This window comes from Protopterus annectens, chromosome 2.part0 (assembly GCF_019279795.1).
Source record: "Protopterus annectens isolate FY-2018-M chromosome 2.part0, PAN1.0, whole genome shotgun sequence".
Lineage (NCBI taxonomy): Eukaryota > Metazoa > Chordata > Ceratodontiformes > Protopteridae > Protopterus > Protopterus annectens.
This window is the reverse complement of record NC_056728.1, coordinates 971,735,183-971,752,917: the sequence shown is the minus strand read 5'-3', so window position 1 is coordinate 971,752,917 and position 17,735 is coordinate 971,735,183. Positions and strand designations below refer to the sequence as shown.

General features: G+C 44.9%; 1 protein-coding gene across 1 annotated transcript in view; it reads left to right on the top strand.

Annotated features, from left to right (window-relative positions):
- The window catches only part of LOC122792799 (extracellular matrix organizing protein FRAS1-like), a 4,352,848-nt gene that overhangs the window by 1,039,764 nt on the left and 3,295,349 nt on the right, over nucleotides 1–17,735 (top strand). The gene's annotated exons all lie outside the window — the stretch shown is intronic.

The window sequence follows — 17,735 nt, the reverse complement described above, 5'->3', positions numbered from 1 at the left end:
AAATGGAAAAGATTCTGTTCCTGGAGCCAAACTCAGGGGATGGACTCAGCAGCGCCCAGTTTACCTCGGATTCTTCAATACTTAACTGAGGTGCTTCACAAGGGCCTTTCCTTTTCCTCCATCAAATATAATGCCTCAGCCATTTCAGCTCATTACAATACAGAACCACCCCTCTTCTCTCGTCCACTGTTGAAGCAGTTCCTCAGAGGGGCCAAAAATTTAACATCACCCAGGAGATCCCTTACTCCAGCCTGGGTCCTCAACTTTGTATTGGAAAAACTCACTCTTCCTCCCTTTGAGCCAGCTGCAAATGCAGAGTTGAAATTACTTTCTTGGTAAACAGTGTGTGTGAATCACAGGCCCTCATGGCAGTGGAGCCCTTCATCATCTTTCATGTGGACAGGGTGTCCCTCAGGACCAATCCTTCCTTCATGCCCAAGGTGGTATCCAGTATGGCCCTTAATCAGTCCATTCATTTGCCAACCTTCTTTTCTAATCCACAGAACAAGGGGGAATGAATACTGCACTCCTTGGACGTGCACAGGCAACTAAGATTTTACTTGGACAGGACTAAACCTCTCAGAAAATCTGAACAGCTGCTGGTTGCATTTGCTGCAGAGGCAGAGGGGAAGGCCATTTCAAAGCAAAATATTTTAAGTAGATAGGCCACTGCATTAATTTCTACTATAAGCACCATGGAAAACCTACCCCATAGGGGATTAGACCACATTCAACCAGGGCTTCATCTACCTCTACAGCCTTTCTCAGTGGTGTCCCTACCAGGGACATATGAGAAGCTGCTTCCTGGACTTCTGTACATAACTTCACCAAGCATTACTACTTGTTAATTTTTTCTAAATCCAGAGCTGGTTTTCCCACTGCAGTCTTGCAGGGCCTTGTAGCTGGTCCTAATGCTATTTAATTACCTCCTCCCATCCTTAGCTTTGGGAATCTACCCAAATGTGATGACTGCAAAAGTGAAACATGAAGAACATAGTACAGTTGTGTACACTTGCCATAAATGTAGATGTTCGAGTGTATTCACTGTTGCAGTCCTGGTTACCCTCCCTTCAGCCCCGACTTCTATTGACTATACCTCTATTCTTGTTTACTATGCTTAAAGCTTTTTGGTGTATTTGCTTTTTTGTTGGAGGTGTAACCTTGTATATAATTGCTTCCCATTATGGGGGCACCTGACATCTGGGGCAAGAAAAACTGATGTAATGGCATTGGCTGCATGCTTTATACCCCTGACTATGACGTCATGGAAGATGAGACAGCAACCGACACAGGACCCAAGATTTGATAATCAGGCTGACTGAGGACTACTGCAAGCAAATAACCCAAATGTGATGATTGCAACTGTGAATACACTCAAACATCTACATTTATGGTAAGTGCACACAGCTGTACTTTTCACTGGCATTCTGTCTGTGTGGGTTTCATTATTGTCAGAATATTCAGAAAAAGTCCCCTTCAGCCTACTGGCTCACTTTCTGTTTGCTAGACTTTATTTCTTCCTTGGCCTAATGTGCATCCAAACTGTCGTTGATACTCAAGAGAAAAAAAATTCTAAAGACAGCTAGATATAACAACTTGAATTTGCCTGTCAACATCCTCTGATTGCCAAGATAATCTTTCATCTGTTCTGTTAGTTGTACAGCAAGTACAGATTTTCCACAAACACTCTGGTGACCCCAATTTGTAATATTTATTTATTTATTTGTTTCACATTTTATTACCAGGAAAGTCTGACTGGGCAGAAAGCCCATTTTCAGCGGAGGCCAGGGGAGAAAAGCTCCAATACAAATAAAATGAAGTTTTACAAAATATTGTCAACAGAAGCAGAATAGCAAATTTACAGTAAGTTGTGAAAGGGTCATATACATTGATTTTTACATGTAATAAGTACAAGCATTTTCTATAAGAAAGTATATGTAACAAAGTTTAGAGTTTGCAATAGAGTAGTAACCATAGTAACATATGTTTAATTTACATAGAATGTTATTAGTGTATAGGTTGATCCTTGGCTGGGGTACCTTCTGTGCGGAGTCTGCATGTCCTCCCTGTGGTTGCGTGGGTTTCCTCCAGGTGCTCCGGTTTCCTCCCACATCCCAAAGACATGCTGCAGGTGGATTGGACACTCTAAATTGGCCCTAGGTGTGAGTGCGTGTGTGTGTGTGCCTTCTTTGGAAGGTTGGGCGCCAGGCTGGCAACTCGACACTGTAAATTTCCACTGCCAATCATGCGTGGACAGGTGATCCCCTGTGGCGACACCTAACCGGGAAAAGCCGAATGAAGAAGAAGCTGTTAGTGGTGTATAGGCTATTCTTGTATAGGTTGAGGTTGTATGAGGAAAGTAACAATCTGGTTAGACATATTGGAAATGCAGAGACATTTTTATAAAAGGTTAGGATAATTAAGTTTGTCAGGTATTAGTTATTAGTAGAATAATATAAAAATGTTTCCCTTGAGCCACTTTTCTCAGAAGCAACTATTTATTTCTACTGGTGTGATTCCACCTTTACTAATAAAGGCCTCAGCTGCTTTCTTGTCAGCTTTGGAGCATACACACAATGTTAACTCTGAATTAACAAATTTTGTGCAATGTGGAACACCGAAGTGCAGTGGCTTATTTGTACTTTCATAAAATAAATGCAGTCTATTGCTTCCCATTTCTTTAGTATAGTAGAGAATTTTAGGTTTTCTCTTAATTTTCATGCGCTGTCTTCTAAATCTACTATTTGAAGATGTTCATCATGCATACAGCTGCAGTCATAACAGATGGGATGTCCTTCAAGGATGCATCTGCAGTCCTTACAAATGGGTTGTCCTGTCTTCAGGCAGCCCCTCGGTCGGCCGGATTCCAAAGTCTGGGTCTGGCCTCGGCTGGTGTCGCACTTCACCCGACGTCATAGCTGTAGTTCTTCGGGTATAAAGGCATCCGCCGACGCCATTTTCCCCAGTCTTTCTTGCCGCGTGGTGCCCGAAGCAGAAGCTGTTCGCAAGTGCCGGTCGGTCAGATCCAGAGATTACTACTACCGAATACTACTTCGAAGACTTCTAAAAAGCTAAGTACCCGTTGGGACTCTTTCTTGCCTCAGCCGATGTCAGAAAAAGTGAATAACTGTTTAACTTGTGGGAAACAAATACCTCATAAAGATTTCCACTCTTACTGCTTACCTTGTTTAGGCCCAGACCGCGACGTAGCAGCTTGTTTAGCCTGTGCTTCTTTCAACCGACGGACGCTTAGACGTCGGTCGGAGTTTGCTGAACAGTTTTTCGGCTCAGATTTCGCGTACATTATGCCGTCGGATCCTCCGACTTCACAAGTTGTTAAGAAATGCAAAGAAAAGGACCGACACTCGCGGTCCGCGGTTTCGGCCGAAACCGCGGTTAAGCAAACCACGAGTGTCTCGGTTTCGGCCGAAACCGAGCAAGCGGTTCTATCTTCAGCCGAATCCATGACTACTAACGAGGCCCCTTCTAACCTGGTTGAATCGGCCTCTGAAATTCAACCTGCTACTGTGGTTTCACAAGAATTATCGGACACCATCCCCTTGGATGTTTCAACCCCTGCACGTGGTGCTGTTAGGCCTCCTGCAGCCATGTCCATAAAGGCCTTTGCCAGGGCTAAAGCAGCCAAAACTTCTAAGTCTGTGCCTGTTAAGCCCCCCTCTCACAGGCCCAGCTCCAGTTCCCAAATGCTTACTCTGGCAGAGGATCTCATCTCTTTAATAAGGGGATCCCAATCTCATCCAGACAGGGCCTCTCAACCTCCTCCAGAAATGAGACCTAGAGCAGAGCCCCCTGAGCCAGTGTCCTCAGATGATTCTTCTGATGATTCAGACAATACAGACCATCCAGAGGCTCCTTTTTCTCCTTATGAAGACTCCGATGCTGAGGAATCGATTCCTTCTGCCTCTCCACCAGAGGAATTTTCCTTTGGGGAAACCTTACATGCCATGAGGGAGCAATTTCAATGGCAGGGGCAAGATTTCTCAGATTCAAGGAAAAGGCTTAGGACTTTTTTGCATTTACCACAACATAGGCCTTTAGCTATACCTCCAGTTCTTACTGTTGTAGATGATGCATTTAATGATGCTTGCACTGCTCCTGATACTTTGCCTCCAGCCCCTGCTAAGCCCGATAGGTTCTACAGGGTCCCGGACACACATCACCATTTATACAAGGCTCCTTTGCAGATCCCGAGACTATCTCCCAGGGGCCTAAGGCAGTAGCTTCGACCTCAGTTAAAAATCCCCTTCCCTCGGAAAGGGAATCCAGGTCCTTAGAGAGATGGGGTAAAAAAGTATACACCTCTGCTACTCTCTCAGCTAGGGCATTGAACTGTCAGTTTCATATGATCCAATACCAGGAGTTTATGCTTGATCAGTTAACTAAGAAACTGTCCTCTGATGACTCTTTAGATAAGAAATATGTTCTAGAAATGGTGCATAACATTCAGCAAGTTAGTAACCATTCTTTAAAATGTGGCTATGATGCACTGGAGGCTTCCTTTAGATCAGCCATGACTGGCACAGTTGTCAGAAGGCATGCATGGTTGAAAGAACAGGTCTTGCCGGATCATGTTAAAGCAAAACTATTAGATGCTCCCATGGATAAGGTCAATTTATTTGGTTCTTCTGCTCAGCAGGTACTGGATTTTGCAAACTATAGACCAAGGCTACAGGTTTCATTTCCATACTTTACCAGGAAAAAGAGGAATGCCAAACCTACCACCAAATCAAAAGACAGAAGCTCTAAAACAAATAGCCCAATTAGCAAAAATGAGAGCTGTGGAAAGGGTACCATCTATGGAACAAGGAAAGGGATTTTACTCCAGACTCTTCCTGGTACCAAGAAAAGAGAAGAATTGGAGGCCTATTCTCGACCTGTCCGCTTTAAACACATTCATCATTGTTCCAAAATTCAAAATGCTGACCCTACAGCAACTTCTTCCCATGCTGGGCAAGGAGTCTTGGCTGGTGACTCTAGATCTCAAGGAGGCATACCTGCACGTCCCCATACGACCAAATTGCAGAAGATACCTCAGATTTCTTGCAGGATCAGAGCATTATCAATTCTCAGCATTGCCCTTTGGCTTATCTACTGCCCAGAGTGTTCACGAAATGCCTGGCATCAGTAATCGCTCACTGCAGGCTTCAGGGAATCCAAATATATCCATACCTGGACGACTGCCTGATACAAGCGGACAACAGAAACAAGCTAACAGAAGACTTACAAAGAGTCATTTACTTACTGCAAGCCCTGGGATATACAGTCAATATAAAAAAATCAAGACTAACACCATCCCAAAGAATAACCTTCTTAGGTGCAGAATTGGACACAACAAAAGAGATGGCATTCCTAACTGCAGAAAAACAAGAACAACTTCCTCTCTACTTCTTGGCATTAACAAAGCAGAACCAACTAACAGCAAGGAAAGTACTGCAGGCCTTGGGCTTCATGGCATCCTGCATAATCCTGGCCCCTCATGCCAGACTACATATGAGAAAGCTACAGTGGTACCTGAAGAATTTATGGTCTCAACACAGGCACAGCCTAGAAACCGAAATACCACTAATCCCATGCCTGAAACAAGAGTTCCTATGGTGGGTTCAGGCATGTCAGTCAAACCCAGGTTTGCCCTTCCACAGCATTCAACCAAGCCAAACCATCACAACGGACGCCTCAGACCTCGGTTGGGGCCCACATGCTGGACAAGTGCATACAAGGCTTATGGACTCAAGATCAGCTGCACCTGCACATAAATCAAAAGGAAATGCTGGCAGTAAAACTGGCAATCCAGAATTTCAGACCATTCCTCCAAGAAGGGCAGTTGATGATAAGGACAGACAACACCACAGTCATGTGGTACATCAACAAACAGGGAGGCACTCATTCATACCCTCTATGCCGGATGGCACTGGACCTGTGGAATATGGCTCTGAGCTACAACATTCAGTTACAAGCAATTTTTGTACCGGGAAAAGAAAACATCCTAGCAGACATATTAAGCAGAACTACCGGATGCTCACGAATGGATGCTACACCCGGACATCTTCAAGGCCATCACAAGGAAATGGGGACTGCCACAAATAGACCTATTCGCATCCCCACTCAATCACCAGCTCAAGAAATTCTGCACAAGGACGTACCACCCACTTGCTTGGAAGGTGGACTCTCTATCCTTCAGTTGGAAAAGCCTGACAGCATATGCATTCCCACCTCTTCCTTTGATGCACAAGGTGCTATTGAAAATCAAAGAGGAACGTCCAAGGATCATTCTGATAGCTCCAGACTGGCCAAGACAACATTGGTACCCATTACTGAGGAGCATGTCTCGGGACAAATGTGGACACTACCCTGATTCCATTGCTGTTAACTCAGAGCGGCTACAACACCCTGCATCCAAACCTGAAAACTCTGCAGCTGACTGCCTGGAACATTACATAAGAGCAACTAACCCAGATTTATCCCAAAGGGTTAAAGACATTATCCTTGAGGCCCGCAGACCTTCAACAAGAAGGAACTATGCAGGAAAATGGAAAAGATTTCTCATTTGGAGTACTGAAAGGGGAAAAGATGTGTCAAAGGTAGACATAGCCAACATCCTGGAGTATTTGGCAGAGCTTTTCCATACAGGCCTGTCCTATTCCTCCATCAAGATACATGCATCAGCTATTTCTGCAGAATACAGCTTGATCCCCTGTCTTCTCAAGATCCTCTACTCAGGCAGTTTCTGAGGGGAATTAAAAATGTAAAACCTCCTAGGAAACCACCATTGCCAGCATGGGACTTGAACTTTGTGCTAGAAAAAATTGACACTCCCCCCTTTCGAACCAGCAGCAACAGCAGAACTTCAACACCTATCCTGGAAAACTGCTTTCCTGCTGGCAATTACCTCAGCAAGAAGGGTTTCTGAGCTACAGGCTTTAATGGCAGTACAACCCTTCCTAATCTTCCATCAGGACAGAGTGTCCATGAGAACAAATCCTACATTTATGCCTAAGGTGGTATCCAGAGTGTCTTTAAACCAGGCTATCCACCTACCTACATTCTTCCCCAATCCACAGAACAGAGGGGAAAGACTGCTGCATACTTTGGATGTTCATAGACAGTTATGCTACTACCTGGACAGAACCAAGGGCAATAGAAAAACTGACCAGCTTCTGGTAGCATATGCAACAGGAAGGGAAGGAAAAGCAATTTCAAAACAGACAATCTCCAAGTGGATAGGAAATTGCATCAGATTCTGCTACTCCTACCATGGAAAGCAAACTCCACAGAACATAAGGCCTCATTCTACAAGGGCTACAGCCACTACCACAGCTTTCTTACGAGGAGTGGCTACCAAGGACATTATAGAGGCTGCTACTTGGACCTCCGTGCATACATTTGCCAAGCATTATAACTTACCTTTATACTCTAGATCCCGAGCAGGGTTTGCCACTGCTGTTTTGCAAGGGATCCTAACTACACCATAATTTCTTCTTCCTCCTCCCTAGTTTGGCTATGGTATTCTACCCATTTGTAAGGACTGCAGATGCATCCTTGAAGGACATAGTACAGTTTTGTACCTACCATAAATGTAGATGTCCGAATAGGAATGCATCTGCAGTCAGGATTACCCACCCTCCTTCCCCTCTGAGGTATTCCTAGGGTATTTGCCCATCTAATAGCTAGCTGGGGGGGATCTCTTATGGTGTATTTGTTTGTATATATGTACATACATGCTTATTTTTTGTGTTTGCCTTCTACTATTTGGAAACATTGGCATTTATCCAAAATTTTGCTATCCAAGAGGGCATCTGGCATCTGGGGCAAGAAACACTGAGGAAAATGGCGTCGGCTGATGCCTTTATACCCGAAGAACTGCAGCTATGACGTCGGGTGAAGTGCGACACCAGCCGAGGCCAGACCCAGACTTTGGAATCCGGCCGACCGAGGGGCTGCCTGACGACAGGACAACCCATTTGTAAGGACTGCAGATGCATTCCTATTCGGACATCTACATTTATGGTAGGTACAAAACTGTACTTTCTCCTGCCGTCAGGCGGGTCCTCGGTTGGCCGAATTCCAAAGTCTAGGTCCGGCGTCGGTTGTCGTCGCTTCTTTCCTGACGTCAGTGCGACAGGGGTATAAAGGAACCAGCCGACGCCATTTTCTTCATTCTTTCTTGCCGCGCGATGCCCGAAGCAGAAGCAGTTCGCAAGTGCCGGTCGGCCAGCTCCTGAAATTACGAAAATTTTGAAACCGAAGTCTTCTTGAAAGCTAAGTACCCCGTTGGGGAAACTTTTCTTGCCTCAGACCGATGTCAGACAAAGTTAATAATTGTATTTCATGTGGGAAGCAAATACTGCATAAGGATTTCCATTCCCTCTGTATACCTTGTTTAGGCCCAGACCAGGACGTCTCGGTCTGTCGCTTTTGTGCTACATTCAACAAACGCACCATTAAGCGTCGGGCGGAGTTCGCCCAGCATTATTTTGGAAAAACATTTAACTATATTATGTCGTCGGATACTCCGACTCCAGTTCTGTCTAAAAAACGCAATGGTAAGGACCGACACACGAGGTCCGCGGCCTCTACCGACACCACGCCAAAGCCGACTACACGTGGTCCGGTTCTCAGCGAGGCACCTACGCAGCCCCTGACTACCGACGACACTTCATTGGCGGTGTCTCCTGTGCCCGAGGTCGCAGGCTCCTCGGCCCACACCCCGACTACAGATACCGAAGCCACTCTTGGCGTTGAACCTCAAAATGTGGACAGGTCTACCTCCACTCAAGGTGTCTTCAGACCTTCCTCTTCTTTTTCCATCAAGGCTTTCACTAAGTCTAAAGCAGCCATGCATTCTAAGAGACAAGCTACACAGGGCCCATCTCCAGGCCCCATGCCTAAAAAACAGATGCTTAAAATGGCTGAGGATTTAATTACTCTTATCAGGGGTTCTCAACCCCCACCAGACAAAAGGCCCAGAGTGGACGAAGAATCCCCCTCATCTGATCAGGGCTCCATTATTTCAGAGCACTCTGATGATCAGGAACATTCTTACTCCCCTTTTGAAGACTCTGATGCGGAGGAATCCATTCCTTCTGTGTCTCCCCCAGAGGATTACTCATTTGGGGAAACTTTGCATACCCTAAGGAAACACTTCCACTGGGAAGGCCAAGATTATTCAGATTCCAGGAAAAGGCTTAGGGAATTTCTCTTGCTACCTCAGCACAGGCCTCTGGCTATACCTCCTGTCTTGGACATCCTAGATGATGTTTACTCAGAGGCCTGCCTTAACCCGGACTCTCTGCCTCCAGCCCCAGTCAAGCCTGACAGGTACTACAGGATTCCTGACTCTCACCAATTTCTATACAAAAGCCATGCTGCTGACCCAGAAACGATCTCACAGGGCCCCAAGGAAATTAAGGCCTCCACTGCTAAAAATCCATTACCTTCCGAGAGAGATTTCAGATCCTTAGAAAGGTGGGGAAGAAAGGTATATACCTTGGCTACCTTAACCATGAGGGCCTTAAACTGTCAGTTCCATATGCTAAAATACCAACAGTTTTTGTTATCACAATTGAAAAGTAAAATGTCACAACCTGAACAACCAGACTTGAAGGAGTTGCAGGATTTGATACATAGTGCAGAACAAGTGGGTAAGCATACCTTACAATGTAGTTTTGATGCTCTAGAGGCCTCATGTAGAGCTGCTGTTACAGGATCAGTCATACATAGACATGCCTGGCTCAAGGAACAAACCTTGCCCGATCATGTCAAAGCTAAATTACTAGATGCCCCTCTACAAAAGGATGTATTATTTGGTGCTAATGCTGAGGAGGTATTAAGGAAAATGGAGGAAAAGGCTAAATCAATGCAAACTGTGAAAGATTTTCTACAGGTACAACCCCCACGTTTCAGTAGCAATTGGCCTTCCAGAAATTGGTCCTTTCCAGCCACGGACAGACCCCAAAGAGGTAGATACAGGCGCCCGAGGGGCAGAGGACAATCCCAAGGATCGTTTAGAGGCAGACAATGGCAAGCTCCTACACAAAGAGGTGGTGAGAATAACTCGCAATCATTCAGAAAGCAAGCCCAATGACTTTCCCCTTTGCATGCCAAGCAAGACTCAAATGGCAGCCCCCTTAGGAGGAAAGCTGGCATTATTTAAAAAAAAAAATGGCTTATTGTCACAAAAGACAAATGGATCCTGGACATTATAAACAGAGTCTACAGATTCCATTTTCACACCCTTCCAAAAATGAGAGGCATGCCAAACCTGCCACACAATCAAAGGGCAGAGGCACAAAGGCAAATTACAGATCTTATAGACATGGAAGCTATTCAAGAGGTACCTACGCACGAACAAGGTCAAGGTTTTTATTCCAGACTATTCCTGGTACCAAGGAAGGGAAAAGATTGGAGACCTATTTTGGACCTGTCCATCCTAAACACATTTCTACTCGTACCAAAATTCAAGATGCTCACTCTACAGCAGCTTCTTCCCATGCTGGGCAAGGAGTCTTGGCTGGTAACATTGGACCTCAAGGAGGCATACCTGCATGTCCCAATCGGACAAAAATTGCAGAAGATACCTCAGATTTCTTGCAGGTTCAACCCATTATCAATTCTCTGCATTGCTCTTTGGCTTATCTACTGTGCCCAGAGTATTCACAAAATGCCTGGCATCAGTAATTGCCTACTGCAGACTTCAAAGGATACAAATATACCCCTATTTGGACGACTGCCTGATTCAAGCGGACAGCAAGCACATTCTTCTGAAACATCTGGCTTATGTAATAATGTTGTTGAACTCTCTGGGATACACAGTCAACAAAAAGAAATCAAGGCTAATACCCTCTCGGAAGATAATTTTCCTGGGTGCCAACTTGGACACAAACACCCAGATGGCCTACCTTACGCCAGAGAAGCAGGGGCAACTAACTCAATACTTCAGAGCACTAGCAAATTGCACCAGGCTGACTGCAAGGAAAATCCTGCAGGCTCTGGGATTCATGGCATCTTGCATCTTACTAATCCCATGTGCAAAGCTGCATATGAGGAAACTTCAATGGTACCTGAAAAACCTATGGTCTCAACACAGCCACAGTTTGGAAACAATAATACCACTAATTCCATGTATACAAAAGGAATTTCTGTGGTGGGCTCAAGCATGCCAAACAAACACAGGTCTTCCATTCAGCAAGCCTCAAGCAAATCAAGTCATCACAACAGACGCCTCGGACTACGCCTGGGGGGCGCATATGACAGATCGGTGCATTCAGGGCAAATGGTCCCAAAATGAAAAGCACCTTCACATCAATCAAAAGGAAATGCTAGCAGTAATAAATGCTATTATAGCTTTCAAAGACCTTCTGCAACCAGGTCAACTATTGATAAGAACGGACAACACCACAGTTATGTGGTACATAAACAAACAGGGAGGAACACATTCATACCCCCTATGCAGACTGGCCATGTCACTTTGGAACATGGCCATGGACTTACAAATCGAACTACAAGCACAGTACTTGCCAGGCAAGGAAAACACGCTGGCAGACAACCTAAGCAGAAATATGACAGATCCACACGAATGGAAGTTGCATCCAAAAGTTTTTACAGAAATAATCCAAGCATGGGGAAGGCCAGACATAGATCTCTTTGCCTCCCACAAAAATCACCAATTGACAAAATTCTGCTCAAGGATTTTCCATCCAAAGGCCAGGAGAGTGGATGCTCTCTCTTTCAGTTGGACATCAATGACAGTTTATGCCTTCCCACCTCTTCCTCTCCTGCCCAAAGTTCTATTGAAAACCAGAGCAGACAGACCAAAGATGATTCTCATTGCTCCAGACTGGCCAAGACAACACTGGTACCCACTCCTGAGGAGCCTGACTCATTCCCCACCATGGACCCTGCCTCTAATTCCTCTTTTCCTGACTCAGCACAGCTTCAAAACTCTTCACAGCCAGCTAAAAACACTCAATCTAGCCGCATGGAAGATTCCTTAGCATCACAACAGACCCTACTCTCCAAGGAGGTGCAGGATGTCATTTTGGAGGCCAGAAGGCCGTCAACTAGAAAAGCTTACTCCGCAAAATGGAAACGGTTTTGTGTCTGGAATGAGAAAAAGGGCCAGGATCCTGGAAAACTGAATTTACCTCAAATACTACAGTATCTAGCTGAGCTGCTAAGCAGTGGACTTTCATTCTCCTCCATCAAAATCCATACCTCAGCCATTTCTGCAGAATCCAACACTGATCCACCCTTATTCTCTCACCCTCTCTTAAGACAGTTCCTCAGAGGGGCTAAGAATCTAAGACCCCCAAGGAAACAACCAATACCTGCTTGGGATCTCAATTTCATTCTGGAAAAACTGACCTTGCCTCCTTTTGAGCCAGCTGCCTCATCAGATTTGCAATATTTGTCCTGGAAAACAGCTTTCCTTCTGGCTATTACCTCAGCTCGTAGAGTTTCAGAACTACAAGCTCTCATGGCTCTGCAGCCTTTTATCATCTTCCATCAGGACAGAGTTTCCTTACGAACCAACCCGTCCTTTATGCCTAAAGTGGTATCCAGGGTAGCTTTGAATCAGGCCATACACTTACCTACCTTTTATCCTAATCCTCAAAACAAAGGGGAGAGATTACTACATTCCTTGGACATCCACAGACAACTGTGTTATTATTTGGACAGAACAAAGCCTTTCAGAAAATCAGAACAGCTCTTTGTGCCCTATGCTGTAGGAGCTCAAGGAAAGCCAATTTCCAAACAGACAATCTCAATATGGATAGCCCACTGCATACGCTTTTACTATTCTTTTCATGGCAAAACTGTACCTACAGGCATCAGATCTCACTCCACAAGGGCCACAGCTACCTCTGCAGCTTTCCTCAGAGGTGTTCCTACCAAAGATATTTTGGAAGCAGCCACTTGGAGTTCTGTGCATACCTTCTCCAAGCACTACCACCTACCATTATACTCCAAAACTAGAGCAGGCTTTGCCACTGCAGTCTTGCAGGGCATCCTGGCCCCTCCTAGTTCCACCTAGTGCCTACCACCCCTTTCTTAGCTTTGGGATTCTACCCATCTGTTATGACTGCAGCTGTATGCACGATGAACATAGTACAGTTTTGTACCTACCATAAATGTAGATGTTCGAGTGCTAATACAGCTGCAGTCCAGGTTTTCCTCCCTCCTTCCCCTCTTGGGACAGGCCTATTGGCTAACACATCCTCATACAACCTGATTGGGGTATTCATTTATGGTGTATTTGCTTGCAACTACTGTATTTTTATTATATTGCAATGATTTATTACACAAATTAATGTATTGCCTTCTTTCTGGGGGCACCTGACATCTGGGGCAAGAAAAACTGAAGAAAATGGCGTCTGCTGGTTCCTTTATACCCCTGTCGCACTGACGTCAGGGAAGAAGCGACGACAACTGACGCCGGACCTAGACTTTGGAATTCGGCCGACTGAGGACCCGCCTGACGGCAGGAGAACCCATCTGTTATGACTGCAGCTGTATTAGCACTCGAACATCTACATTTATGGTAGGTACAAAACTGTACTTTCTTCTTGAGAAGCCTCTTGTTTGGATAGTCTTTCCATTTTTTCAGTCTTTGATTTCTGCAGCTTTGTCAGGTCATCTGAGTAGTTACTTAAAGCTTTTAATTTGTGCAGCCCTTTGTCATTTGAATTTGTTCCTCCAGTCTCTCACATGTTTTAAACACATCTGAGTGCATTTAATTTATTTTTTCTTAATTACTGGAAGCCATCTCTTGTACTACAACTGAAAGTTGGACTGATTTTTGGTGAAAAGCTGCAAGGTTCTTCCCAGCCAGAGCTTTTACTTTTATGGTTGATTTTCTCCAGATGCCTTCTTTGCTGGCTTCTAGGCAGTGTAATTACTGAATTTTACTCAGGTTGATAATTTTTACTAGCAATTTATCAGTTTTCATACTACTAAGAGCTCTCATCACATGATTCCTCAGTGTGCAGTCATCCTGGAAGTCACCCCACGATAAGTTTTCAGAAATGTTTGTGTTACAGTAGTGGTAGTTCCGCTTTCCATGGTGATACAAGTCATAGCCGGCTACAGAACCCCAATCATGTTCCTAGACTCTCACTCCAAGTTCCTAAGCACCCTGGACTCTATCAGGGTCCAACCCCAATACTCTCTTACTGGGTGACTTCAACTACCCTTTCATCAACCGGGAAAACTATGTACAGGCCCAGCGCTTTCTGGAATTTATCAATTCCAGTGCCCTGGACCAGCTCATTCTGACCCCCACTAGAAGAGGCAACATCCTCGACCTGGTTATCACCAACATGGGAGACAATTGCTCCACACCTATAGTCAATTCCTCCCTAGTTAAATCAGACCACAATCTGATCACCATGGAACTCTCCATCTCACCTACACCCCCCGCCAAGGTGACCACTCTGAAAAACTTCTCTAAAGCCGACTTTGGGCTCCTAGAAACAGAGGTGGCTAACTTTTCGGTACCCATGCCAATGGAAAATAGCTGCATGAAAGGTGAATCATACAGCAATGCATTATACGAGCATGTACACAAATGCATGGACCTTGCCATACCAAATAGAACTAAGACGCTCTCCTCCAAAAAAAGGAAGCTAATCCAGTGGTCCTCACCCTTCAGTAAACTCTACAACAGAAGGAAGAAACTTTTGCAAAAAAAAATGAAGTCACAAGAGTGGAAAACCTCCCTTATCAGTCTCAACAAAAAGCTGAGATCCCTTATCAAATCCTCTAAAGCCAGCTATGAAGGCAGAATTGCGTCTGATACTAAAAGCAACCACAAAGCCTTCTATAACTATATCAGAAACCTCCAAGGCAATACCCAGATTTGCTCTGAGTTATTGCACAATGGCACCTCCTATACTGAGCCAACAGATATAGCCAACATACTGGCCGAAAGATTCTGTGCCAACTTAACCCCCCCCCCCCCAGGACTTTATGACAGTACCATAAGAAAGCCTGGTACCCTCCATTTCTGCGGCACAGGTAAAAGCTGCATTGCCCAAAGCCAAAAATACAGTGTCCATGGGACCTGATTATATCACTGGCTGCATCCTACATATACTATAAGATGAACTGGCGCCCCATCTGTGTGCCCTGTTCAATCACAGCCTTACCTCAGGCTATGTCCGTAACGAATGGCGCACTGCTACAGTCATCCTGCTCCGTAAAGGGGGAGCAACTACTGTCCATGGGAACTGTCGCCCCATTAACCTGACGAGTCTGGTATGCAAAGCTATGGAGCGCATCATCATGGACCTGCTTAACAAAGCTATAGGCAATCTCCAAACACGTGATCCCACAAAGTTTAGCTTTGTCAAGGGTAGATCCTGTCTGCTGAACCTGGTTGACTTCTTCGAGGTAGTCACCAAGGTTGTGGATGAGGGTAAGGCAGTGCATACAGCCTACCTCGACTTGGCCAAGAACTTTGATACCATTCCCCACTCAGGTATCATTGATAAACTCACCAAACTAGGCATTAATCCCAACATCACTAGGTTGGTTGCAAATTGGATCACAGACAGGATCCACAGAGTGAAAGTTGCGGATTCTAGGTCAGACTGTCGACCAGTCATGAGTGGAGTCCCACAGGGCTTGCTCTTGGGCCCTTTCCTGTTTGGGATCTACTTCTCAGAAGTCCAGGCCAACACAGGAGAAGTCTGTTTGACCATGTTCACTGATAACTGCAAGCTAGGAATAATCATCAACTCCCCAAGTGATGCAGGCATCCTACAAAAGGGTCTCTCTTAGACCAATGACTGGTGTGGAAACCATGGCCTGAAGCTTAACACCAAAAAATGCATTATCATCCCCTTTGGAAAAAACTCACTTCCCACGAAGTACCACATTGATGGGAGCCCACTGAACACTGAAGGGACCATAAGAGATCTGGGCACCCAGGTCGACAGCCACTTCACCTTCGACCACCACATTGCCACTGTGGTCAGAAAGTCCTTCTATGTGCCACATCTTATAACCAAAGGTTTCACATCCAGGAAGAAAGAGGTCATCATCCCTCTCTACCTCACAAAAAGGATCCTAGGCCTTAAACACGTACCCTACACAGAGTCAAGAAACTTCAGCTGTTCTCAGTCTCTTATCGTTTACTTAGAAGTGATCTCTACTTGACTTACAAAGCCTTGTCCAACCCAGCCCTACTTGAAATGCTAAACCTAAAGAAATCCCAATCCCCCTGTGTCACACACTCCAGAGATTACAACCTCATTTCCATAATTAACAGAACATGCTGGAGTGACAAGTTCATCTCCCAAAGACTGCTCATACTGTGGAATAAGCTTCCCATTCATGTCAAGCAGAGCACCTAGCTGGCCATCTTCAAGAGAAATCTTGACAAGTGGATGGGTAACAGAAAGTTCACCCCAGGGATCACTCCAGTTGCTCTACTGCATAGGGGCACTGTGATCTAACATCGGGTGGCACAGTGCCTGGGCAGTGTTTTTGGGCCAGGCTTGTAAAGGCTCCAGGACCATTAGCCTAGTACACACCTGTGAACCTATGAACCTGTAAGGTTTGTTTTAAGAGACTCTGCCTTAGTGGTTTGTACAGCTACTGTATAACTGCAATTCATGCTTATTTATTACTGTGATGTACTAACCCTTTTTTTAGTAGTTTCAGTAGAAAAATAAAGTGTAGTAACCCTAATGATGGCATACAGAGGCCACCTTCCACATGTGGAGCGTATGAGGACCCAAAAGAACACTTAGGTGGACGATTCATACTAAAATGTCAGAGTCCTCTTCTTGCCATAAGTAGTTTAAGGCAGAAGCTGATTCTGTTCAATTTGGAATGGATTATAAATTAAAAAAAAGTAAATGCCTGATTGGGAAAATCTCAATTTCTATTCAGATTATTATTAGTGTTTGTGCTTTTGTTGATGAAAAGTTTCAGGGGACAGTCTGTGTTCCTAGGGTTTGCCTTGTGCAGGCCTGAGGGGCGTTTGTAGGTGTGTGCACCAGATCTCTAGATTTTAAAGTCCTTGTTCTGTTTACATCAGTCCCATCTTGTGGTTGACTGCCAAATTGGTTTGGGTTTTCACTTGTAAAAAACAAGAGACATTAGAGACTGCCTCTCATATTTGGTTACTTAGAAAAAGCTGGAAGTTGTCATGCAGTCCACCGATTAGCCTACTACATCTGCGGGGGGGGGGGGGGGGGCATTATCCTCTAAGAAAGTACTCAGAAAATAGCAATACCACAAGCAGGTGTAGGGAGAATCATGACTCTCAAGACTTAAAAAAAAACAGGCAGTCACACAGCAGCTGATAGGCCTAAGGATATGCTTTTCCCCTCTTGTTTCAGTGCGTACTATGTCTGCAAACCTCTGCAAAACCATTTACAAGACAGACATGCTGACAACAGATTGCACATCCTTCTGGGCCTTGTACTAGGAACAGATATATTGGAACCTAAAATGGATGTTCACCTGAATGTTGGACCACCACTTGACACAGTTAGATGAGGAAGGCACGAGAATCCTAAAACTCATGTTACATGAAGCCATCATAGCAGATCATCCAAAAAAAGGCTTATGAGCTTGTGTGCCAGTGTGTACCATTTGCCTTGCTACTTTCTAAGGCTCTCATGTCTCATTTGGGTCTTCCTATGCAAGATTTCAGGATCCTTGCTCAAGAGGTATTTACCACATGGTAAATCTTCAAAACAGGGTTT